A 25,059-nucleotide genomic window follows, 5' to 3' on the forward strand; every position below is an offset into this window, starting at 1 on the left:
ACCTTGGCATGGCACACCTTGTTCGCACCACCTCACTTTCCTTCTTGGCTGACACGCTTCTTTGCTCTGTCACACTGGCTCTCGCCTCCAGCTACTGTGCACCGCCTCATGCTTTCAGCTTCTGCACACCGTCTAGTGCCTCCACCCTCCGTCCTTCTTCAATAGAGATGTCCTGTCTTCTCCTGAGCTTTCTCTCATAGTACGGTTAACCTTTTTTAAAGGTCCCACACACAGGTGTTTCCATCCAACAACTAGCACACTCATCAAGTCTGACCCTCCTGCTGCTCTGCATCAATTCCTTCATCCTCCTCGTCTCAGTACTTAGGCGGTTGTGGGAATTGAAGTCCATTGATGGTTTCTGAGACATAATACTAAGGCCCTCATTACAACCCAGGCGTTAAGGCGTTAACGGCGCCGTAAAAGCTGGCGGCGCCGTTAAACCCTTAACGCCTGATTACGAGGTCCCTTTGCGGGTGGCACTTTAATGCCTGCTTTTAGCAGGCATTAAAAAAACCAACCCGCAAAGGGACCTAGGAGCTAATTACGGCACCGTAATTTACGGTGCCGTAATTAGCGCCTTCCCCAGTCCCATTGAGCCCTATGGGGCAAAAATGGGAATGGGGAAGGGCCATGGTGGCATGGGGAATTACCGCCCCGCCAACCTCGGAATGGGGCGGTAATTCCCCATTCCACCATGGCGGAGTCGGTAAGTTACCGGCATGGACCATGGTGCTATTAGCACCATGGTCCAACGCCTGGTTCGTAATGAGGGCCTAAGAGTCTTTCTCAATAATTCCATGTTGAAGGTGTGAGAAACCTGAAGGTGTCTCCCTAGCTAGTCCCTGGGGATCTGTCATCTAGGTGGCCAGGACACGGCCATTGCTATTGCATCCAGTTCCTGGGGGTGGACCAGTGAGGGTGGATCATCTGGATGCAGGGTCCTCGGGGAATGAGAGTGAGAGTGGGACACCGACGGGTGAAGCGCGGTATCCCCCTTCCTTTTACACCTTTTCCCCATCCTCTCACGGAGGACATTCCAAACCACGGCCCCCCTTTTCTAACTCTAACTCTTTCGCAGAACTCAACGGACAACAGACTTATACCAGAGACGTTTACCTGACATGTCCCAATACAAGGGTCAGGCAAAGTCAGGCAATTGATCAGAATTACACACACCTGACGGCCGACAGGAGCCAGAGAGCACAGTACGAGAAAGGCAAGTACAGCAGACAGCACGACGAGACCACTACTCCGCAGCAGTTCAAAAGAAGGAAGCAGCAGGAATCGAGAGGGTGGCGAGGAGAGAATTGACTTTGCCCTTTTCATCCCAGGGCTGCGTAACCTTCGTGGAAGAGAGCCTAAGGCTGCAAACAAAAGCACAAGTGTCCTGCAGCAGATGTCAACGGTACACAAGGCAAACCTATGCCGATAAGCAGGAGCGAGGGAAGTTCCCGTGCCCGTGGTACCGGCCTTGGAATTTACAATGGATATATTTGGATATATTTGTGGTTCGGCCAGTCTGAAATATAAATGGAATAAACGCTTTTACATCAGATACATACAGATTCCGACACAGAGGTTTTCACAATTGCAACCATTTATTACGAATAACACTATAGTGGGTGAGCAAAGAAAGATTACAATGACGGAGAAAAAACATAAGTCATTGCACTCCGCAGTTGCTGACAATTTTCAAAACAGAATGATCATGTTTATATAGCTAGATACTAGACATCACTCCCACACTATACGTGCCTAGACATCTCGTGGCAGATCAATCACCCCTCCGTCACTTCTGTGGTAGTTTCCCAGAATGGGTCAGAACGGTATATGCAGAGAGTAAAAAGGCAGTCGTTTGTCATAATATATCACATCTCATGTTACTGAAAGCAAATGCTATTTGTAAAATGAGGAAGGAAAGCGAGCAGCGCAAACGTTTACTGTGTACAAAGGTTTTAGAACATGAGCAGAAAAGGGAAGTTTTTGCCGGTCTCGTTTTATTAATAAAATGGTTTTACTGTAAATTCTCATTAATGTCAGCAGAATTTTCTCACATCTGGGATGAGCTGATGTACTTTAAACATGCATATCTCGGTGAGAGGTCAGGCTGTTTATCTTGAATTCCAGCGAGCGTGAGCAAGTTTATGCATTGTGCAGTTTTAAGCAGGGACCTCTAACGTGAGGCCTAATGTTTTAGCTTTGTGTGTTAAAGCAAGGAGGCCTAATCTTTTAAATGGTGTTTGTGATTGGCCCTTAGCAGGTTATGTTTTGTAGCAGGTTCTCCTTTAAATCATATTGTTATGAACTGATTAACAGATAAAATGGACATTTCCACAGATGGCCCTTTTGTTAATCAGCTCAACAATATTGCTACACTAAAGTTACAGAACCACCTCATATGTCTCCTCATCCTGGACAGCTGTCTGTGAAACATACTCAGTGACATCACTAGAAAAGGGATCAAGAGGTAAAGAGGTGCAAGGTGAAGGCCGAGGGGGCAAAGAAGGTCTTCCTATGCCTATTTCAGTAATCTCAATCTGCATCAGTTCCTGTATAGCGACATCCTGCATCATCAGTGCCACTCCTCTGGCACCACGAAAAGGCAGCATCCCAGGATTATTAGTATCCCTGTAAGCAGTACCATTCCTATCTTCCAACCCCATAGGCTAAAGAAACCCCAAATGGAATGTAAAATGTCCCATGATCCAGTTTCTACGTGAACCTGGGAACCAATCCCACGGAGCCTTTTATGGACTCACGCACAGAGGTGGAAGCATCAGGTCCATAGGAACAGCAGCTATACCCTATAATTTTGCACGTACCACCGCTCTCAGCCAAAATCATGTCTAGCACCATCCTGGCTGAAGGGCCACTAGCCTAATAGCTTTCATTTCAATAGTTGTGTTTTCTAAAGCATCTGCTGTCTCAGAGATTGTGGCCTCCAAGAGTCTAGCTAACCTCCTAATATCACGGGAAATAATAGCGGGGCCAAACCAGGGAATAAAAGCTTTCATAAAGTCACCGGCTATGTCTGCTGCAGTATATCCTTGGTTCACCACACCCCTTCTGGAGCGTGGTAGGGGCTTAATGACAGGTTGTGGAACATCTTTGTTGCGTTTAACAGATATGGCAGGTAATACAAATCCTAGATGGCAACATCCTGACCAGCCCTTGGGAAGCCATGTGTGCGCATTACTACCACAGATAAAGTAAATAGAATCCCCCACATACAAAGGGGCATCCATAGAAGGATGTAGGTCAGACATGTGGTAGGTCATGTTACAATCTAGGCTATATCCCATATCATAGGCCCCAGAAGCTTCTATACAGATACTACCTTGGAGATCTAGGTTTCTTAATTTAAGGAATGCAATCGGGTTTGTGGCAGGGGAGTTCACACGAAATTTATCAGGAGAATATAGTTCATTATCAGGAAAGGGTGAAAAATAAGATGAAAAAGGAAAAGTAGCATTGGGCATAGTTACCAGATCACATCGGCCCCTTTTAAGGACATCCTTATCAAAATCAGAGTAAGCGCTTTTGTGATTCAGAGCAGTACCACGCTTGGTGCTAAACCCTAAAGACAATTGTCTGAGGGCAAGCACTATCTCAATACGTGGGAATACTAAATAAAGCGCATAGCAGGAAGGCAGAAAAGGTAAAGGTACCTGTAGCAGGGGCATTCCTTCCCCCACATAGGCAGGTAGCTGCAAGCAGATCCAGCAATCAGAATTCTTCACAATATCATGAGTGTGATGAAGCAGGGAGATAAAAGCATTCTCTCTTATTTGTTCCTTATGATATAATTCTTCCGGTGAAGGGACAGATATAGGTATAGGCTTAGCAAAATATGGGGTTTTGAGCATTTTGTCTAGGAAAAAAAATAAACTGAATAGGAAAACACTCAGCAGTAGTAGAAATGACAGAACCTTTGGTCTGGAGCGATAGCAAGGTCTGGATTCAGGAGTAGGTGTGTCATAGATACTGTTTGGCATTATGAGAGAGTTTCTTAAAGGAAATACTCTAACAGGCTGAGGCAAGACAAGGGTTATAGGAGTTTCGGGAGTGTTCAAATGCCTCACCCCAAAGACAGTTTGTTAAAGATGCCGGTATTCACCGCCCTGGACAATCCGGAGAGAAGGCAGCAAAGTCAATTCAAGAAAAGAAGCAGGAGTCAATCAGCACAGTTACTTTAGTTTTCGTGGCCTGAGGTTATATCGTGGTCCCTCTGTCACTCCTGTGATGTCTTTGGGAGGCACGATACCTGGGGAAACGTTGCACGGAGGTAGTCTTTGGGAATTATCAGTCACTTGCGGCACAGATTCTTCCCATGGTAACTCTGTAGACGTATTCCCAGCCAGAAATGGAGGAGCCCACTTCACATGGCTGGCATGTATCCAGTTACGATGTCCTTCGCACTTGACAGCAGTCTGGGTGGCTAGCAGGACCTGAACTGGGCCCTTCCACCGTGGTTGTAGACTGGATGATCGCTGAAAGTTCTTGGTAAAAATCCAGTCCCTAGGCTGTATGGAGTGGCCGGATCCTTCAAGAGGCTTTGGCAAAATGTTTTTCACCTGTTTATGAATAATAGACAACCTCTTAGTAAGCTCCAAACAGTAATCGCTCAACTAAGGATAAGGGACATTTGACAATTGGCTACCGCATGACAATTTAAAACACGAGCCACCCACAAACAGGGTTCCATCAGGTTCACTTAAAGGTATATCAGTTAAATCCACCCTTCCCTTTGTCTCCTCCTCTGTTGTTAGGATACAGTCATGCAATACGGTGAGGTCATCAGAAGGGAGGGGTAGCATTGTGGCTGGGTTCAGAGAATGACACCTTTTTATCGCTATGTGTGGTGCAAGTAAAATCAGTTCATATCTGGTCAGCCTAGCATTATTCATATGCTGAGTTTGTGTTTTGTTCATCAGTATATCAATAGCATGAGGCACCATCACTACCAGTTGATGTCCTTGCACGATACTTTCAGATTGTTTCACAGAAAGTGCAGCACCTGCAATTGCCCTTAGGCATCTAGGTAAACCCCTAGCCACTGTGTCTAAGGTTGAAGAAAAATAGGCACAAGGCCTCTTTTTATCTCCATGGAGTTGAGTTAATACAGATAACGAACATCCAGACCTTTCATGCACAAAAAAGGAAAAACATTTAGCATAATTAGGGTTCCCTAAAGCAGGTGAGTCGCATAAAGCCTGTTTTAGCATATCAAAGCTTGCTTGGTGTTCTGGTAACCATGGCATTGGATTTGGTGTCTCTTTGGTAGTGAGATTAAGTAAGGGTTTTGCTAAGAGAGAAAAATTGGGAATCCATTGGCGGCAAAACAACGTAATTCCCGAAAATCCTGTCACTTCTTGCTGTGTGGTTTTAGCTACTGTATTGAATACATCTTGTATTCTCTGTGGATGTAATCTCCTTTCTCCCTTTGATAGGAGATGACCCAAATAAGTAACTTGCTTTTGGCAAAACTGTAACTTACTCTGGGAAGCTTTGTGACCCAATGGTGCTAAGAAATTCAATAATTGGACTGCACAGTTTATGCATTGTTCTTTGGTGTCAGCAGCTATAAGCAAATCATCTACATACTGTAAGAGGGCTGTGCCATCAAGAAGTAAAAAACAATCTAGCTGTGCTTTTAAAGCTTGACTGTAAATACTTGGACTCTCTGTATAACCTTGTGGAGCTCTACAGAATGTATGTGACCTTCCTTCAATATTAAAAGCAAACAAATACTGGCTATCCTCATGGATTGGAACGCTAAAAAATGCGTTCTTAAGGTCTATTACTGTCAAATACTGGGCAGCAGGTGGGATCATGGTAAAAAGAGAAACCATGTCTAGTACAACTGGAAATTGAGGTAGTACTATCTTGTTAATACGGCGCAAATCAATAACTAATCGCCATTCAGGTGTTGCATTCTCGCTAACCTTCTTCTGAATGGGAGGTATAGGGCTGTTACAGGGGCTGCCTGTAATTCGTTTGACAATGCCTTTAGCTAACAAATCTTGTATGACTGGACGGATTCCTTCTAGTGCATGTTGTGTTATTTTGTACTGGGGTATTCTTGGGTAAAGAACATTTTCTTTTAATGTAATGCGAACAGGTGCTATCTGGAGACACCCTACATCATTTTTACCTTTAGCCCATACCCTCCCATCAACAGTTAGTAATTCATCAGGAAGTTCCTCTGTGGTAATAGCATTGTAAGCACAGCCTTTTTGTAAGTAATCAGACATGCAAGTGAGATAAACACCACCAGGGGTACAGTAAATTGTAGCATGCAATTTCTTTAGCAGATCCATTCCCAATAGATTCAAAGCACATTTGTTAGTAAGCACAACAGGAGCAAGACATGAAATTGGTCCTAAAGAGAACTGGATAGGCTCTGAAATGGGGCTATGAATAGGGGTATTTGAGAACCCTACTGATGTATTTGCTTTCCCAGAGAGGGGTGCAGTAGGTATCAATTTATGGGAGATGGATGTATGGGTAGCCCCCGGTGTCAAGTAAGAACTTCACTTTTCCTGGCTTTGTATTTTTAAGTGCTAATTCAACATAGGGTCCTTCGGGGTCCACTTGTATTTCCACTCTCCCTTTTCCCTCTCTTGGGCATCCCTATTCTACATAATCATCTGAATGTGTGTCATCTTCATAGTAATCTCTTGCTGAATACTGTTGGCCTTGTCCAGGATCGAAATAATTCTGCTGCTCTTGGATAGTTTTTACCTCTTCACTGTTACCTTGTCTCATCTGTCCTCTGGAAAAACCAGGTCCCACTGATCTCCCTCTCCCCGTTGGTCTTAAAGGGCATTCCCTAATCCAATGATTACTCGATTTACAATAGTGACATCCTTCATCTATACCACTCCTTCCATTGGATGGGGGTGCACTTCCTCCCTGTCTTCCTCTCAACATACCTCTTGCTGGCTGCATCTGTCCCCTTCCTCTCGCTGGAAATGCTTTTTGCATTAATACTCTAGTTTTTAAACTATTAAGCTTTCTATCTTTCTCAGTCTTTTCTTTATTGTCTATCTGCATAATATCTGGCCATGGTCAATATTTGAGCAGCATTCTGGGTTGGCCATGTAGATTCATACGTTTGAATATCATTCTTAAGATAAGAAAGGAGTCCTTCTACAAAGTGCTAGCAAAATCCCTTTTGTCCTTCGGTCGTACTTAAATCCATTCCGCTAAAAGAGCTAAAAGCCTGCTCTTTCCTGGTAAAATAATTTTCAACTGATTCTCCTTCATTCTGTTTGCAATGAGTTAACTTATCCCAGTTCATCTGCTTTCGGGGCACTATCTGTTCTATCCTTCTCATTATGTATTCTGGCAAGGCAAGAATAGTCTTGTGTAAAGAACCCGGCCCATCCCTGTATTTGGTCACTTTTTCATCCTCTAAATCAGTCCATTTAATGGGAGGTTCTTCCCTATCCTGTTTTCTACATTGTCTTCAAATATCTGGGGGTAATATACATGAGAACAACTGATCAATATCATTTATTGTGAGAGGTCCACTCTTTAGCACTCGGTTAGTTTGACTATACCATTGCTCTGGATTCTGTCTAATATCTGGAAAATCCTTGGTAAAAGAGAATAATTCCATTCGATTCCAAGGCACATGAACCTGATGTGTGGGGTTGCTGCTATCAAAGCCTGGTACTTCTCTCATAGGGTTCTGGTGCGTTACCGATTTTTTTATGGGAATTCTTTCAAGCCACATAAGCAGTGTCACTATAATATCTGAACAGTCTTCTATGGAAAGGATCCCTTGTTGGCTATTCACATCCATTTCCCTGTAGTGGTCTGGAAGATCATATGCTTCATCCCTATTAATCAATTTATAGGCTGACCATACTTTGTTGCATAAGTAATTTACAATTTCATTTGCCACTGGCTGTTCAACTTGAGGTGCATTATCCCTAGCTATTTTAATGCCTTCTGTACTTTTGGCTATCCAAGCATTTGCAAAACATTTTGCTTCATCCTTCTGGGATGTAGTTATGCTTCTAGTCTGGTATCCAGAGGTACTTGGTGGAGGAGGGGTCTCCTTTGACTACCCACTCCCTTCCGGGCGAGAGTAAGGAGGCGGAGGAGCTCTCTTAGTGGAGAGAAGGCATTCTAATAAGGGATCAGGCTCTTCATCTGTCTGATTCATAGGTGCAGAAGCCTCAGTACATGATTTGGATACATATGCTCCTACCGTGCTTAGAGCACACTCTCTGTTATCCTGTTCCCATCCTTCCTTTAGTTTATGGAGCTCATAGGCTTTTGCTTTATCCCTCTCTGATTGTGGCTTTTTATCCTTAAGCCGTGCTTCTCTCATAGATTTCTGTCTGGCATAATCCTCCCAGATTTTATAAGTTTCCCACTGAAGAGGTCTTATCTTTTTATCTCCCTCTGCCAGTAGTGCTTTCCTGAGATACACAATTCGGGCTAAATCAAAAGAGCCACAAATCGGAAAAGACAGGGTAGGATCACTGGCTTTGGAGGTATATTTGTGGCATTCTCGTAAGAACAAAACTGTGCCTAACCCTTTTTTTACCATCAATTCCCAACCCGCACTACCCATTGGTGGTGTCGGTACGTGCTGTTCTAGTTTATTCAAGCGCTTACTTGCGCAACAATTCACGTTTGTACATGCATTTCCCATGATTACTCAATTACCTGTTATCGGCGCGCCTAGCGTTGTTCGCTAATCTGTTACCTTGCGTAACTTCTGTACTTAACTCGTGATCACAAGCATTATAACCCCTAGGGCACACTTAAGTGCAGTATTTCCCCATGTTATAATACTACATGCAAACAAAACAAATAAATGAATAAATAAAACGAAAAGAAAAATTACACGACTTTCATTTCTCAAATAGTAATTTCAAAAGCTAGAAATATTCTCACTGGATTTCAGATGTCATCTATCTCGCCAGCACACACGCCAGCACACACGCACATCTGTGTCGGAACCTCTCAGCAAATGCTGCACTTGTCCTCAGACAGCCTTTCAGACGGGGAAACCTTAGGTCATAAACGGATAATCCTCTTGTTGAGCAGTTAGTTGCAGATGTCGTCTGAGGTTTTCCTGTGGCTGCTAGAGCACGAGCTCCTTTCTCAGCAGAGGCCTCCACGGTGAATTGATCAAACCGACAATCCCGCACTGGTCAACCGCTGGAAAAAATCCAAGCTGGATCTGTCTGTCACCGAAGTCGTCCCACCAGGGTCGGCAAATTGTAAAAAAGGGAATTTACAATGGATATATTTGTGGTTCGGCCAGTCTGAAATATAAATGGAAGAAACGCTTTTACATCAGATACATACAGATTCCGACACAGAGGTTTTCACAATTGCAAGCATTTATTACGAATAACACTATAGTGGGTGAGCAAAGAAAGATTACAATGACGGAGAAAAAACATAAGTCATTGCGCTCCTCAGTTGCTGACAATTTTCAAAACAGAATGACCATGTTTATATAGCTAGATAGTAGACATCACTCCCACACTATACGTGCCTAGACATCTCGTGGCAGATCAATCACCCCTCCGTCACTTCTGTGGTAATTTCCCAGAATGGGTCAGAACGGTATATGCAGAGAGTAAAAAGGCAGTCGTTTGTCATAATATATCACATCTCATGTTACTGAAAGCAAATGCTATTTGTAAAATGAGGAAGGAAAGCGAGCAGCGCAAGCGTTTACTGTGTACAAAGGTTTTAGAACATGAGCAGAAAAAGGGACGTTTCTGCCGGTCTTGTTTTATTAATAAAATGGTTTACTGTAAATTCTCATTAATGTCAGCAGAATGTTCTCACATCTGGCATGAGCTGATGTACTTTCAACATGCATATCTCGGTGAGAGATCATGCTGTTCATCTTGAATTCCAGCAAGCGTAAGCAAGTTTTATGCATTGTGCAGTTTTAACCAGGGACCTCTAACGTGAGGCCTAATGTTTTAGCTTTGTGTGTTAAAGCAAGGAGGCCTAATCTTTTGAATGGTGTTTGTGATTGGCCCCTAGCAGATTATGTTTTGTAGCAAGCTTTCCTTTAAGTCATATTGTTATGAACTGATTAACAGATAAAATCGACATTTCCACATAGGGGGGAGTGATCAACTGCAATATCAAAAAGAAACATGCTGCAAGATGCACTTCAATATTAGTCAGCAACAGGATTTTTCTCGTAAGAAGTTGGAACTGTGCCGTGTGCTTTCCGAACATCGGGTAAGTGGACCCAATACCACAACCCCTTCACCGAAACAGCAAAGGGGAGTGGCAAAGAACACCGTAATTTGCCTTTTGAACTTCTGTTCATTCTAGCGGCAGACACAATTATCTACACCTGGTCCCCGGATACAGCTGATGCAGCGGTAGGTTCAGTTCATCTGTCCCTGATGTTTCAATTGTGTCTTCTCTTCTAGGAGCAATGCAGTGAGATAAAACCTTTTTGCATCTGGTTAACTCCTGCAAGTACCTCTGAAATTCCTCCCTCAAAACCCCTGCTGCCATGTGTGCATCTGATGCTGTGTGTGTAGGAGTAAGAGGCATGTGCATCTCTCTCCCCTTCACTATCTCATGCAGGGACAAATGGTGAACTTTACTGGGCTGCGTTCTCAAGCTAAACAAAGCCAGAGGGAGACACTGCACCCAGTTCCTCCCTAACATTACACATATTTTAGACAATGTATGCTTCAAAAATCCATTCATCTTCTCCACAGTTCTGTTGCCCTTAGGGTGATAAATTGAGCACAGTGTGTGCTTTATCCCCAATAGGGACACTATTTCCTTAAACAGATTATTAAAAAAGTGAGTTCCATTATCTGATTTTGGGACATCACACACCCCCCAATTAGGAAACACCTCATGTACAAAGAATGTGGCTGTTGATTTCGCATCAGGGTGTGCGCAGGAAGAAGCCTCAACCCAATGTGAGAATGGGCATACTACAACAATAAGGTAACAGTAATTACTGCACCTGTTAACCATGTCCACGTAGTCCATATGAAGCTCCCGGGAATGTCCCAGTGGGACGGGGCAATGTGCTGGTCAACCTCCTGAGCATCTGACCTGTGTGGTGAAGATGACACGTTGTGCAATTTGCCAGAAATGTTTTGATGAATTCCTGCAAGTTGTGGGCAAACCAGTCCTCCTGAATATCCGCAGCAATGTGCTATTTGGAGACATGTGCCGGGTAGTGCAGCTACTCAAAAGCAACCATGAGCAACTCCCATGGCATTACTACGTTACCAGTAACGTTTAGTCTCCAGATCAAATCAGTCAGTGGGCCTCATTACGACCCTGCCGCTAAGGGGTTAACGGTGCCGTAAAAGGCTGTGGTGCCGTTAACCCCTTAGCGTCTAATTACGAGGTCCCTTTGCGGCTCCCGACCTTAACGGCTGGTCTTGACCAGCCGTTAAAGTAGGGACCTGCAAAGGGTCCTTGAAGGTAATTATGGTACCGCAACTTGCGGTACCGTAATTACCGCCTTCCCCATTCCCATTGAGCCCTATGGGGCAAAAATGGGAATGGGGAAGGGCCAATGGTGCATGAGGAATTACCGCCCCGCCAACCTTGGAATGGAGTGGTAATTCCCCATTGCACCATGGCAGAATCGTTAAAATACCGGCAGCAACCATGGTGCTAATAGCGCCATTGGTTACTGCCAGTGTTTTAATAAGGGCCAGTGATTGTGAGCAACCCTGCTTGACCCAAGGTCTTTCGCGTCCTGTGGTGCCTGTCGTTTGCCACCTCAGGAAATGTAGTTACATCCGTATCCCCGTGATAATATGCTTCTTTGGTGGCCTTTTCTACTGCATCATTGCCAAGGGAAGCTGGGTCTCTATTCTGGGTGTCACATTTAACCACTGCCACTAGTGTTGGGAAGGTCAAAGCATAAATCAGTCTTTCTAGTAAAGCCTCATGCTGTACAGGCGAGGCATCAGACCTCTGAAATTCCCTTCTTTTCCACCTCGAGAACACTGACTGTACAGTGGTGGTCATGTAGCAGAATTTGAGTAAATGGTCACTAAGCACTCTGGGGATGCTTCTTATGCTTCTATTAATGAAAGCAGTTCCTCTGCCTGAGGTGAGTAATGTGTTGGTAATCATTTCTGAACTACAACCTCATATTCCCCATTTACAAGGTGCACCACTGCTGCACCCGTGTGTCTCTGCCTGACCCTTGATCAATTGTCAATGATCCATCAACGAAGATGACTACCCCTTCCTCAAGTGCATTCTGCCTTTCTCGTATTAAATCGGCTTCAGGGCCTTCATAAGTGACACAAGCCTGCACTTCCTCACCTTCCTCACTGGTATTGCAATAAACACGTTGGGGTACACTGTGCAGCGTTGGACAATGCAAATGGATGGCGTAAGGGCGAAGAAGTAAGGCTCGGACACAATGGTAGTATCATTTTGTATGTAGACTTTTATGAATAATGAGAAGGTTGGGAAAATGCACCTTTATCCCTAAAGCTAGGAGGGGTTTCCCTGACTCAAAAAAAACAAGTGAAATTGTCAGGAAGTCTGAAGCTAAATAGTCTGACACTGTTGTGTCCAAAAACCTACCACTGTCCCTAACACAATAGCAAATAACTGTGCATGGATGGTTTCTTAAGTGTTCCTTGTGCTTTCCAACAACAGAAAAGTTCCCAGTCTCACTGGTAATAAAGTGATGCAAAAATGATGTTCCAAAATACACGTTTCCAAAAGCTGGGGTTGGACTCTTTTACCCTAGACTTCTTTTATCTTAAACTACTGAATATCTGACGAGGAACTGTTGCTTGTCTTAAGCTCCTATATCATATCAGCCTGATATGCTCCCCTATTTATTTATTCAAATTTGTTTAGCGCACAGGCAGCCCAAGGGGCATCGTGGCGCTTGTTACGGATATGAAAATGACTTGTTGTACATACATTGAAGTCATTACTTAGTTGCAAGAGAAGAGTACAGATATGAAAATGACTTGTCGTACATACATTGAAGTCATTACTTAGTTGCAAGAGAAGAGTAGTAGCTACAGGAGAGGAAGAGAAGAGAGGAGAGGAGGAAGAGAGAATAAACGACATGAAGGAAGGGGAATTAGTTAAACAAGGTGGTTTTCAGTTTTTTTCGGAAGGCAGTGAGAGAGGTTTCTGCTCTGAGCGTGCTAGGTAGTGCGTTCCATAGCTTAGGGGCAATGTAAGGGAAACTTATTCCACCTGCTCTAGCTCGTTTGATGCGTGGGACCCTAAGTTGGTTGGTGTGGCATTGCCTAGTTGGTCTGGTGGAGTGAGATCTGGCTAGCGTATCAGACAGGTATGAGGGTGCAGACAGGTTGATACATTTGTGTGCGGTGGTAAGTATTTTGAATGTAATGCGCTCTTTGACAGGTAGCCAGTGTGCTGCCTTTCTGGCTTGCGCGATGTGGTCCCTTTTTTTGGTATATTGAGAGCTGCTCTTAGTGCATTTTTCTGTGTTGTTTGGAGTTTATTGAGATTGGAGTTGGAGGTGCCAGCCAATAGCGCATTACAATAATCTAGTTTGGCTCCAATGGTGGCTCTGGCAATAGAAAGGCAATTATCTTTGGTTAGGAAAGGTTTTATGGAATTAATGAGCTTGGTGCTCAGGGCAGAGGCAGAAACAATGGAATTGATTTGTTTGTCCATGGAAAGTGAGGCGTCAATGTGGACTCCTAGTGTTTTATCAGAAGGTAGAACTGGGATGACACAATTGTCTATGCAGAAGTTGGTGTAAAGTGGGTTGAGGTTCGTGAGAGTGGATTTTTGAACAAGGATGAGAATTTCGGTCTTATCTCCGTTAAGACATAGGCCGTTTGTGGCCATCCATGCTTGGATGGTGGCGTATATATTCTGGAGGATGGCTGCGTCCTGATGGTAGAGTCCTGTGAGCGGGAGGAGTACTTGAGTATCGTCAGCGTAGTTGGTGTATGTGATCCCAAGTGCGTCCAGTTTATCAAAGGGAGGTTTGGTAAAAAGATTATAGAGGGTAGGAGCCGTACATGAGCCCTGAGGGACTCCATACCTGATGGTGGTAGGCTCTGCATTAGCTATATTGGAGAACACGTTCATCACTCTTCTTTCGAGGAAGGAGGTGAAACAATTTGTGGCTTGTTTGGAGAAATGTACGGCCTGAGTGAGATGGTTCGTGAGGATGGTATGATCCACTAAATCAAATGCCGCCGAGAGGTCTAGGAGGAGCAGAAGGTCCGGCTTGCCTTTATCTAAAATTAGGGTAATTTGGTTCTTCAGATCTAGTAGAGCGGTTTCAGTGCCGTGACCTTTGCGGAATCCGGACTGCATTTTACCTAAGACAGAGTTGTTTTCCAGGTAGGACTGTACCAGGCGTAGGATCTCAAAGTTGGGGCGATCTTCCTTTCCCCTAGGTTTCTCCTTATTTTAAGTAGCAGTAAATCCAAAAGGAACTGTTTCTTAACCTCACAGTTCTTGCATCCTATTAGCCTGGCACGCCCTGGTACCAAGCTTAGGATTCACATTTTAGTCTTAGGGTTCTTAACCCTTTTTGCCCTTAATTTCTCATGTGGGTGCAGGTCCCAGACTTGCACAGCTTAGTCCGCTTCCCTCCCAAGCAAGTTAATTCTTTTGTAGTGTCTCTTTTCTTGTTTCATGGTCCCAGACCCTATTTGCTTTGAACTTTGGTTTCACCTATGAGGGTGAGTCCCAGACTTGCACGTTTGTGTTCTATCCACTTGGTTCACTCTCTTGCCAAGTATACAACTGCCTCTTGTTTCTTTCAGGGTCCCATACTCTGTCCTTCTTTTTAGTCCCAGACCCGCTTTCTCTTCACCTTCCACCCATGTGTGGCTCCCGCTATTCCTCTTCGTGGAACAGCTCTCCCTCTTCGCGTCTCCTCTATGCATTTATACGAAACTGAGCTTTCACCTGAGCTGATTTGGAACTCGTGCGTCGGATTCATGTACTCGTTAGATCCAGTAACTGGGCTTGGAAAACTATACTGCTCACTCTGTCTCATGTGAGTGATCCTTGTACTCCTGCCCTCTTCTTCATCACAGTAACAACCTCAAAGTTACAGGTATAATACTTTGAATTATTTTGTTTTTCAGTATTGTTATGTAGGTTAGTGTGACTGCTGACATACTACTCTGCATTATTGGATTTCTCAGTGTTGTCATGTGAGTCTATTTGGCTATCCTGACAGCAATATATATTAGCCCTATCCAGGCATGGGGAAGGGGGGGACTAGAAGAGGGCTTGGCCCTGGCAGCATGGGAAAGGTCTTCCCCCAGGGAAGAAGGGACAACAACCTCAACGGGCTTGACAAAATCACTTCATATGCAGAAGCACTTTGTGTGTTGTGAAGGCATCATGAAGCAAGACACAGACCACAGATTCAAAGTTCAAACTAAAATGGTTTATTAAATCAAATGTCAGGATGGTTGAAGGCCTAACCTTTCCTATTCTAAGGCAGGATTTCCCTTCCTGGATAAAACTAAGGAAAGCCTGAGTCAGAAAGTGCAATTTAAAAGTCTGTCTGTGTCCAAAACCTGCCCTTGCCCTCACAACTAAAGCTAAACCATGTGTAGGGATGTCAGCAATACAAGAAACAGTGATCATAACAAAGTTCTGAGCTTCTTCCAGCGACTAGCTTCCTTTTCAGCTATCCTTCCCCAAGTTCAACAAAGTTCCACAAATGTCTCGAGATTACCTTTACCAAGTTCAAACAGTTCCACAAATCCTTGGGGTTCCCTTCCCCAAGTTCAAGACAACACAGTTCTAAAGAAAATGGTCTTGGGGGGCTCCATTCTCAAGATAGCACTGCAGTTCATCAAGCCTCAGGGTTCCCTTACCCAAGACTCCAACGTATCAATATATACTTGATTTCAATCTTCCAATGTTGAACACAACTCGAGGTCAATTTGAAACTCCTTCTGGATTGCATTAACAGTTCACTTAAAGTGTTCCTTCTTGGTTTGTTTCACAATGTCTTTGGCTTTCACAATTAAGGGTTCCCTGGTGCAGGTGTAGTTGTCAGACCACACAGTCCACCCTTCACAGGTCGCGCAACCAGAAACCGTAGGCTCTTCAGCCCACACAGGTTCCTCTGTATTTGCCCGTGTTCACAGATTCACATTCAGTTATCTTCTCCTTATCAGCCTCTGGGCTTCATGTGCAGGTCCACACTCTATTGGCTGCTCCTGGTTAGCCTCTTGGCTTTGCCATAATGGGTCAAACGTGCTATGCCCATCTTTAGCCTTGCCGCACTGTATTCATTTATAAAGTTCACTTTGTGGTAGTCTTTTTTATCCCCCACCTTTCTGTCACGCTCTTTCACATTTGCGCTCTTACTTCATTTGTTCGCTTTCAAATAGGCCCTTTCCCTTTTAGCTTTCATCAGCCCATGGCTTTGCCAACAGCTTTTTCATTCAGTTCAGTTTTCAATATTTGCTTAACATCTCATTCCCTAGTGTTCATTACTTGTTTGACTTTAAATTCTACTTTCAGATTGCTCAGCATTCATAGATTACTTGTTTCATTCGGTTCGGCATTCTCAAATATGTGTCAGTATTAGCGGGTGCCCCGGCCTGATTGTTCCCTGGATTGCACTCACCGGTTGTGCGCGACCACTCTTAACTGCTTTGCCGGTCCTCTGTTCGATCATCCTGGATCCACGTACTTTGCCTCTCTCGTGGCTGCCAGCAAGAGCTTCCCTCGCTCGCCCACTTGCCGCCGCAGCTGTGGGCTTCAGGCAGAGCACAGCTTCCTGCTGTGTTTATCGGCAACCAGAGCTCAGCTGAACAGTTAGACCCTCTCTTGGCCCTCACTCGGCCTGGGTGTCTCTCTCCTTCTCCGGACTCACATGGCTCCCAATTCTAGTTTCTCCTACATATTTCTCTCCAGCCCATTCCGTTCCCTACATGGTGTGCAGCCCCACCATTTATACTCCTGCATACAGGTGTGGGTCAGTACATTGTATTGCCTTATCTCTATGCAGCCTATTTGATGGAACTGCCTGACTTCCCCAATGGTACTCTTTCCTAGTCTTCATCGTCTCAGTACTAGAGTGGTGAAATACCTACTGATGTTCACTACTCCTAGTCACGTCTTCCCCGTCCCAGTACTGTAGTAGGTTAAATGTGGGGAAAATGAGGGGAGAGGTTTTACAGTAGCCTATAAAGGCAGGGGGAGGGTTAGGTTGGTTTTTAACAGGGAAAGGGTGGATACCATGTCTCGCCTGTGGGCACTCCACTCCCAATCCCCAAGGACCCTCTACCCAGGTGATCCTCCCTTGCCTCTTCGCCTGCAGGGTCAGGATCAAAAAGCATTGGCCTCTCCCTGGCCACCTCAAAAGAGGATCCAGGAGGTTTAGGAGTGAGGATACCTTTAGGTTTCTCACAGTGGACGAAGTGGATTTACATCTCAGGAATTGCTAACACTGTATGCTCTACATATAGCGTTACTGAACACCCCATAGTGATCGTTGCTGATTTTTCAACGGCAAAGGCTGCAGCAGCCAGTGCTTGTTCACATGAGAATTGCCCCTGCATTACGGAATCTAATGTACCACTGTAATATGCCTGGAGTGTGTGTCCTAGAGATGTTTGTTGGGCCAACACAGCAGCCATTACTTGCCCATTGGAGTGTGAAAACAAATTTAATTCCTTTTTGTAGTCAAGGTTTGCCAATACTGGTTCGTTGCCTGTGGCATTTTTGAGTTCTGGAAACATGTTATCATTTCTCCTGTCCATTTAAGTGACCCATCTTTTTTTGTGCCTCGTTGAGTCCCTGCAGTAGAAGTTTTGTTTAAGTGGAATAGTCACAAATTCATGCTCTACAATAATGACACAAACCCAAGAACTGCTGCATTTCATTCACTATAGTGGGCTGTGATGTGTTCTGTATTGCGTCTGCTCTTTCTAGTGTTACTCTTTTCCCTTCAGATGATATAATTTGTCCCAAGTACACTACCTCTTTCTGACAGTACTGCATTTTGTCCTTATCTGCTTAGCATCCTTAGTCTGCGACCAATGTCAACAGTGTAATGGAATCTGTTCTACATCATTCTTCTGTTGTGCTGCATGCTAGGATGTCATCAACACACCGAATGACCATACTCAGTACATGTATATTGCCCAAATTCATGTGTAATACTCTGTTAAAAATACTGGGGGGGGCTCGCAGTACCTCTGAGGAAGTCTAGTGTGTTGGAACATTTGTCTGCGATAGGTAAACACAGTAAGATATTGAGAATCGGGTTGCAATGGGATGGAGAAGAATGCATTTTTTTAAATCAATAAGAGTCAAATATGTGGCCTCAGTTGGTATATTGCAAAGAATCGTGGTGGGGTTTGGTACAACTGGGTACTCGGCTTCAACGATGATATTCAATGGTGCAAGTCCTGTATCATCCTCCAACTTGACCCTTTTGCTTTTTTGACAGGGTATATCACTGTGTTAAACAGGGACCCTGAGGGTGCTACAATGTTGTGTTGCCACAACACCACAATTGTCTCATATATTCCCTCATCTGCTTCCCTTGAAAATTGATACTGTTGCATTCTAGGTAACACTGCGCCCTGCTTCAGCTTGCCGCGTACTGTTCCTATGCCCTACATCATGGGGGTTGTCCATCTCTAAAGTGCTTGCAAACTGTAACAAGCCATCCTGTAAGTGTGCAGGCATGCATTTAGAATTCAGATTGGGACAAGGGACATTCCTTTGCTGGATCATTATTTGACATGGGATACAAACCTCTGATATCATCGGACCATCATTGTCAGCACCCTCAAACAGCTGTCCATCCAACATCCCACTAAATGGTTGAGCAGGGTCCATACAACAAGCTGTGCGCCACTCATCTCCCTCTTATTCAATCCCTATGAGCACTATTTATAATCCGCGATCCACACCCCGCCAAATCTATTGTAACAATGGTCCCCGGCTCATGATCTTGGGGCACTGCTGGCCTAAACAAACATTCTGACAGCCTTCTCCATCGCTTGTTTCTAATAGCTGGCACCCAACTCAACAACACGGTTGCTCCATACATAAATAAATCTGGGTGCAAAGGTATTCCTCTCATGGCACCATCACTGTACAATGCTCGTGTTATCGCTAGGACCCCCACCTAACAAATTCACTGGAGTTGCAGTTGAAAACCATAAAGGTGCTAACACCTCTTGGTTACCTACCTTCATGGTTAAGTCTTCTGTAAATAGAACTGAATTTATTGGCCCAGAGAACTGTTGCCTGTCCATTACCCTTCATGATGACGGTAAGCACCCTTCTTTTATGCATGATTTTGTTGCACTTGTGTCAATCATGAAAACAAATGATTTGTTGTCAATCTTTACACCCACCAGGCTACACCTACCATGGGTTCCTCTTCTGAGTAAGCAATAACTGACGGGGATGTACGCGAGGATCATACACAGCCACTTGTCTGCTCCGAAACTCTTGTGCAAAACGGCCCATTCTCCCACATGACCAACAGGGACCTGGTCCACCAAATCTCAGCCCCATCTCTCTAAATCCTCCTCTACCTTCAATGAATCCCCCTCTCCCTCTTTGATATCCTCCCTGATACCATCCCTGGCACACACTGTTGCCTGAATAGCCCTTGTAACCTCTGGTCCACCGTTCTCATTTCTACCAGTCAATGCTCAACTACGCTAATTTCTTCTCTGCCAACTTTGCTTCAGCCTTCTGCGCATTGTCCAGTACTTCGTTCTCCTGCCTTCACCTGCAATGATGCCCTATAATTGCCTGGATCTCTGCCCATCCCTTAACCTCGATCCCCACCACTGTATCCAAATATTTTTGCACCTGCTTTGGAAGTCTTTTCTTTATCGTTCTAGTTCTAGGAAGACTTTTTCCTTTATCGTTATAGAATTATCCCATGGTTCCCCTGTCTCAACCCTCCACATCTCTTGGATGTGTGATATGTATTGTGCCGGGTCTTTGTCCTCTTTCGTAGCCTGCGCCATGTATCGGCATTTGCTGCTCTTAAGGAAGCCCATACTTTAACCCGACAATCGTTAAAATGCTCCCCATCATGGTTGTCATCACCCATTCGTATCCCTGGATACCCTGCTCTTTTCCAAACATTGTCCGGTGGGTCTCCTAATATTGCGGCAAACTCATTTTTCATGTCACCTACTGCTAGTGTAATGCCTACGGTCTGTTTTTCAAGTGCAAATATCAACTTGTCTGCTTCACCCGTCAGCGATGGCAGTGCCTTCATCAAATTATTTATATCTATGTGTGACCAGTGCACATACTGTGCTCTGCCCGGACCTTTATGTAATAGTGCTTAGGCAGTGCCTCTCACTTGCCCTTCACCACCGACATGCAACCTCACTGCAATCTCAATCCCACAAACTATCAACTCTCTGTATCACTCTATGCAGTATCTCATACTCTCCTGAAAATGTGCTCCATTCCCCCTCCTCTGCTGCTCCTACATCGATGTCTGATCTGATTGACTCATTAAGCTACCCGCCTGTGGGAATCCCTCTCCATACTTGTCATCATTGTATCCCTCATCCCTATCCCTCATCCTTCTTTTCAACATGTACCCCCCTAATCACAGTTCTATTGATCCTAAATAAAATGTCACCCACTCTCCATTCATCAGTGCTTATAGGTGGTCTTAGCCCATCCTCCCTTTCTTCCTTTACTCGCGCAAGCTCTGCCTCTGTCCTTCGCAATGCTGTTTCTAAGTCTCTTGATCCCCTGTTCTCTGTTTACATTACTAATGGGGTGCACGCCGTATATGCTGCTGCGAGCTGTGGGATGTTTTCCTAAGTTGCAGGGGCCCTCTGTAACGGGATTGTCTGGGGCACATACTCGGGACTAGTGTAACCTGCAGCTGCTTCCATAGGATAAAACCCTTGTGGTGGTGGCGGGGCTGCAGGGGGTCATGTTGCTGGACTTGGGGACTACACTAAGTTCAGGGGTGACGCAAACCCTTGGGAAATCTTCCAAATCCTCAACTATTCACCAAAGCTCAATAATACCCTTTCTATTCTTCAGCTTCCTCCCCTTATATTTTGCACCAAATTAATGTCTACATGTGGCCCAGAATACCTTTATTATTCGTTCCTTGTTCAGGCCACGGCTTATACATCCCTCCTCTCGTGGCAACGACCCATCCCAATGATATTTCATAATTTTCTCCTGGTACAGCGGAAGCGATGTACACATGTATTTGTGTGTTAAGGGAACTCATAGTTACGTCAGAGATGCAATTATAATAATCTTTTGCTTCTTAGACAGTGATCTCCCCACCCCCTCCCAACACTGCCTGTACTCCTCGCTCCCCTCCCCATTCTCGTCGCCTCACACACCACACACTTACCACAACACACTTCTCTTCACACAACTCAAACACCACCAATCCACACCACAATAACTCCAAAACACCTTAAATCACAAATCAATACTACCGCTATTATATACAAAATGGTTTAGACCTTTACTTGGTCTCCTCTTTGAGATGAGGGAATTTACCTCCTTACACCCCATTCTGCTGGGCGAAGATATCCCAGGCCCGCCATATAACGGGTACTACACAATAAAATCACATTTATTTACAAATGGTTTAGAGCCTCACCTCTATTTTACTTGCAGTGCTGCCTTTTCTCTGCAGTTGGTGGAGATCTCGTTTTCCGCTCTCTCTCGCTCTTCTTTTTTCCTCACTAATATACCATGACATCACCTTTCCTCTCGGCGTAAGAGATCCATCTGACCACTTCCATATACAATAACCACTATATATTGCCATGTGGTCTTCTGCAGACCGCACACTAACCATCAACTCACTCAACACATACGCCCTCCCCACTCATTATATTCTCTTGCAATGGTGCACTTACAACTATGCGTTCTCCCGAGCACCTCCAATACTAGATCCCGTCAACAGCCTGCACAATCTGGGAGAACCACCCCTTTCCAAAGATCAGACAGGCCTTCTGGCAACACGGCACCTGCAAATCTCCAAGTCGTGCGCAGGGTCGCTGCAGATGGGTGCCGCACCCCAGGATGCACAGCTGGACACCCCTGATGTCATGGAGAGTTTGGGATCACGTTGGGGGTCACCAATTTGTAAAGAGAATAGCAACCCAAAAATAGAACGATAAAAATAATCCACCAGGTTAAATAATTGATGCACCTCTTTCCAATGGAAAACAAGGTTTATTCCATCCAAAAAGGTCTTACATGGTCCTGTAGAGCCGAACTGACACAGAGCACATCCCAAGGAATTGCAGGTTATATAGCAGAAAGACTGCATTTTAGCATACATGGGTTACAATGTCATCCCACCACCCTCATTAGCTACCACCTATAGAACATGCTAATTTCCCACTATAGTGCCTGGACCAATTGGCCACATTCCCCTAAACACGTTTTCTCCTATGTCGTTGCTATCAACTTTAGGTACAAGATTGGTGGGTTACACTAATCGACACATGGATGAATCGAGACTGCCACTTGATGTGCACCCCTGTGTTCTAGACAAGACATGGGTAAACTGGCAAGGCCAACTCTGCTTTGATAAGACAATAGGCCTTCTCATTATACCTGACGTACCGGTGCACACAAGTTGCCTCCCTACCTTTTACTTCATTCATTGGCATCACCTCTTCTCCTCCTATGCCAAATCACGGAATGTTCCAGACACGGCTCCCCCTTATCTCCTTCGAACCCCAGATGCCCAGTAATGACGTGACTGGGGCACCGCTCTTAGTCTGAATTTGGGTGATTTGTTTGTATCTACTTGTAATTAATATTGGATGGCCACTCAATGGAGGGGGCAGTCATGCGCTAAATCAGAGCCTTGCCCATTTGCATCACAAAACCATATGCCATGCTCTTATGAATTTGTCCTCCAAAGGGCACATCCCTACCAGCTCTCCCCACAGCTCACATTCCGTTCCCACCACATTCAGGCCCTGCACCTGATGTTTATCTGTTCACTGCGGGTGCCTCTGACTTCGACTTCTCTTCTGTGGAACAGGAAAGGGGATTTGCCATTGGAACTAAGCTATACAGAGCCGCAGCTCACATCAGGGCCTGCATTTTATTCTATCCAGAGTGTACCAGGCCTTAGCTTCCAAGATGTCGATACTTCTACCATGTTAACACGCTGACCTCGCTTCTACCACTGTGCCTGTCTGACTCAATCCTCCACTTATTTCAGCTCATCCCGCTCACCTCACTTCGGACCATAACTTTGAAAACACCAACTAAACACAGGGCCTATGACACTGCTCTGTCTAGAACCAGCACTATTAATACATGTGTTGCTCTTTCTGGGTTGCTATATGTGAGCATCCAATATGTGTCAAACCTAACTACAAACAGCACATGTGCCATCTACTGCATGAACCTCAGTCTGCTCCCACACTAATACGTGCTAATAGGTTTTCCTCAACCTGACCCCTTTTGTCTGGCTAGGACACTGTACATGTATCCCAATATCGAAGGGATCCTTGACCCACACTGAGTGTGAGCAGGCCTTTGACATGCCTGAATGAGGAGACAGAGGTGCCATTTCAGTATGATTATTATTTAAAGAAAGAAGAAAATGCCTCTCTTCCCCTAATTCTAAAGGGGTGTCCCTACAAAACAAAGGAATAAATGGGGTGTTGGCCGTCAGGGTGGAAGTCCAAATGAATTATCTCTGGTTTAACCGTCTTGTTCCTCTTGCAGAGATGAGGGACATGACTCCCGAGACTCTGTCCACTTTGGTTGTCTATTAGAACAGTTATTGAAAAGAAAGAGATTCCTCCCAAAGCTTCCTTTCCAACTGTTCTTATCCCCGGTGCAACTGCAAAGACGAGGGAGATCACTCCAGAGGCTTTCTCCACAGTTCTTACTCTCAATGAGATTACTGAGACAAGGGAGATCACTCCTGAGGCTTGCTCCACAATTCTTTCTCTCAATGAGATTACTGAGATGAGGGAGATCACTCCTGAGGCTTGCTTCACAGTTCTTACTCTCAATGAGATTACTGAGATGATGGAGATCACTCCAGAGGCTTGCTTCACAGTTCTTACTCTCAATGAGATTACTGAGAGGAGGGAGATCACTCCAGAGTCTTGCTTCACAGTTCTTACTCTCAATGAGATTACTGAGACGTGGGAGATCACTCCAGAGGCTTGCTTCACAGTTCTTACTCTTAATGAGATTACTGAGATGAGGGAGATCACTCGAGAGGCTTGCTTCACAGTTTTTACTCTCAATGAGATTACTGAAATGAGGGAGATCACTCCAGAGGCTTTCTCCACAGTTCTTACTCTCAATGAGATTACTGAGTTGAGGGAGATCACTCCAGAGGCTTTCTCTACAGTTCTTACTCTCAATGAGATTACTGAGACGAGGGATATCACTCCAGAGGCTTGCTTCACAGTTCTTACTCTCAATGAGATTACGGAGATGAGGGAGATCACTCCAGAGGCTTTCTCCACCCACAGTTCTTACTCTCAATGAGATTACTGAGATGAGGGAGATCACTCCAGAGGCTTTCTCCACAGTTCTTACTCTCAATGAGATTACTGAGATGAGGGAGATCACTCCAGAGGCTTGCTTCACAGTTCTTACTCTCAATGAGATTACTGAGACGAGGAAGATCACTCCAGAGGCTTGCTTCACAGTTCTTACTCTCAATGAGATTACTGACACGAGGGAGATCACTCCAGAGGCTTTCTCCATAGTTCTTACTCACAATGAGATTACTGAGATGAGGGAGATCACTCCAGAGGCTTGCTTCATTCATCCCACTCCCCTACCGGGTCTTCCCTAGCTACTGTTACCTTTACTTTGGTCAGAGCACATCACTGGTTCTTCCCGGGCTGTGAAGCTCCTACCTTTCCAGTGCACAATTGTTCGGCTTTGCTCTTCTCTCTCTGCGGTCCCACTGTGTCTCTGCGGGCGTTCCAGGTAGGTGGTGCTGGTGTAGTTGTGGGACCACTGTGAGAAACCAAAGGGTGACTCCCCCGCTACTCCTCAGGGACTTGTCATCTAGGTGGCCAGGACACAGCCATCGATTTTGGATCCAGTTCCTAG

At 44.9% G+C, this 25,059-nt stretch overlaps 1 protein-coding gene across 4 annotated transcripts in view; it reads left to right on the forward strand.

Annotated features, from left to right (window-relative positions):
- LOC138468420 (zinc finger protein 84-like) overlaps positions 1 to 25,059 on the forward strand; it is a 90,246-nt gene that overhangs the window by 49,033 nt on the left and 16,154 nt on the right. Inside the window, exon 3 of one of the 4 annotated variants that reach the window (XM_069608974.1) lies at positions 10,112 to 10,233. The exons of the other annotated variants lie outside the window; for them this stretch is intronic. The gene's annotated coding sequence lies outside the window, so the exon portion shown is untranslated. The remainder of the gene's footprint in view (positions 1 to 10,111; positions 10,234 to 25,059) is intronic. 4 annotated transcript variants of the gene reach the window in all.

This window comes from Ambystoma mexicanum, chromosome 4q, assembly GCF_040938575.1.
Source record: "Ambystoma mexicanum isolate Mex_15411 chromosome 4q, UKY_AmexF1_1, whole genome shotgun sequence".
NCBI classification, from domain to species: domain Eukaryota; kingdom Metazoa; phylum Chordata; class Amphibia; order Caudata; family Ambystomatidae; genus Ambystoma; species Ambystoma mexicanum.